The 1,709-nt window shown below is 34.9% G+C and overlaps 1 protein-coding gene and 2 pseudogenes across 1 annotated transcript in view; 2 read left to right on the top strand and 1 right to left on the bottom strand.

Moving 5' to 3' along the window:
• LOC116544661 overlaps window positions 1-1,709 on the bottom strand; it is a 383,530-nt pseudogene that overhangs the window by 43,524 nt on the left and 338,297 nt on the right.
• The window catches only part of LOC116544652 (zinc finger protein 726-like), a 432,536-nt gene that overhangs the window by 262,036 nt on the left and 168,791 nt on the right, over window positions 1-1,709 (top strand). The gene's annotated exons all lie outside the window — the stretch shown is intronic.
• Window positions 1-1,709, top strand: part of LOC116544650 — a 16,326-nt pseudogene that overhangs the window by 2,927 nt on the left and 11,690 nt on the right.

Below are 1,709 nucleotides of genomic sequence, written 5' to 3'. Positions count from 1 at the left end.
AAAAAAAAAAAAAAAAAAAAAAATATCTATTCAGATCCTGGTCAGTTTTATTTCCATTGCATCTAATGAAGCAACTGACCCTCAGGTCACAGGCAGAGAGAGTCACAGCAGCAGACTGCTCTGTGTCTGTGACAACCGTACATCAGTAGATTGTGTTGTTTTCTTCCTTGCCTGCTCCTGTGGAGTTCATTTTAGTCACCAGGGAGTAAAAACAGATATATCTGACGATCCGCTCATGTTCCTGTTCTGTACCTTCTTCTCGGTATTCCAAATTGTTGTTAATTTAGAGAGGGGCTTTTCTAAAGGGATATTTAGAAAGCAAAGGAAATTCTTGCTTTAGAGGGAAGTGGGTTTGCTTCATGGTTGTTAAGTCTATTGTCTGGCTTCTTTTGCATTTTTAAAAATAAGACTTCATGTATTCAGTAATAATTTAACTTTAATTTCATAGGGTTTTACAGAAAAGCTCTTAATTTTCCAGTAGCAGTATTTAATATCACTTCTATTCTTTTTGTTAAAGGAAAAGGAAATGTCCCCCAAAGTATTAAATAATTAAATGATACTGAAAATGAAAAAAATAAATAAATTTTCTGAACTATAATTTAGTTAAAACACTATATTTCTAAAGTATGAATAACAATATTAAAATAACTAACAAATGTATTCAAAGTAAATATTGTGGCCTTATATCCATACTATTGTAGAAAATACTGTTTAATTTATATAAATGAAGGTTGTCTACAAACACTACACGTAACTATGCTAACTGTACTGAAGTAACCCAAGTACAACAGCCTCCACTGTTCAGTTTATAAGCTGAACTCTTCTGGCTTTTGCAGTGTAAGTATGTCAGCCTGAAAATAATCACCTTGGATAACCAGGTTTCTGCCAAAAAACTTACTCGGTATCATTTAGTCTTTATTATTCTGTATTGCTAAATTTAATCCTATCTTTGTGCTCAACTTTTTTGTGCTCTTGAAATGCACTTTACTCTGAACAAATTTGTGTCTACTTTAAAGACTAAAGATTAAAAAAATAAAATATTTTGCCAAGGCAAAAACAAAGTAATGAATCTCAGGTCCCAGATAAAGACAATTCTGACACAAAAAGAATGACAAAATGTTTGTTTCATTGTTAATATGATATACTTATACTTCAAAAAGCAGAGGAAATATATACATATAATCTAAACTTTTTTTAAAATTAGCAAGTTATCATCCCTTATTTTCACACTTATTTTCACATATGAGAATAAAGCCTCTTATTTCTAATTTGTATTTTGTCTTACAACAGCCAGGTCTCTGGACAAGTTCTTGAACCCTTGGACATCTGAATTTTGCACACTGTGTGCACTTGAAAGAATGTTTTTGGGGGGAGAAGCCAAACAGAGAAAGTTGTTATAAAAAAAAAAAAAAATCCAGCTCACGCCTGTAATCCCAGCACTTTGGGAGGCCGAGGCGGGTGGATCACGAGGTCAAGAGATCGAGACCATCCTGGTCAACATGGTGAAACCCCGTCTCTACTAAAACTACAAAAAATCAGCTGGGCATGGTGGTGCGTGCCTGTAATCCCAGCTACTCAGGAGGCTGAGGCAGGAGAATTGCCTGAACCCAGGAGACGGAGGTTGCGGTGAGCCGAGATTGCGCCATTGCACTCCAGCCTGGGTAACGAGAGTGAAACTCTGTCTCAAAAAAAAAAAAAAAAAAAAAAAA

The sequence above is a fragment of the Sapajus apella genome, unplaced genomic scaffold (genome assembly GCF_009761245.1).
Source record: "Sapajus apella isolate SASKATOON/1434 unplaced genomic scaffold, GSC_monkey_1.0 scaffold226, whole genome shotgun sequence".
Classification (NCBI taxonomy): Eukaryota; Metazoa; Chordata; class Mammalia; order Primates; family Cebidae; genus Sapajus; species Sapajus apella.
Note: the sequence above shows the minus strand (reverse complement) of the source record. Positions and strands in the feature narration are given on the sequence as shown.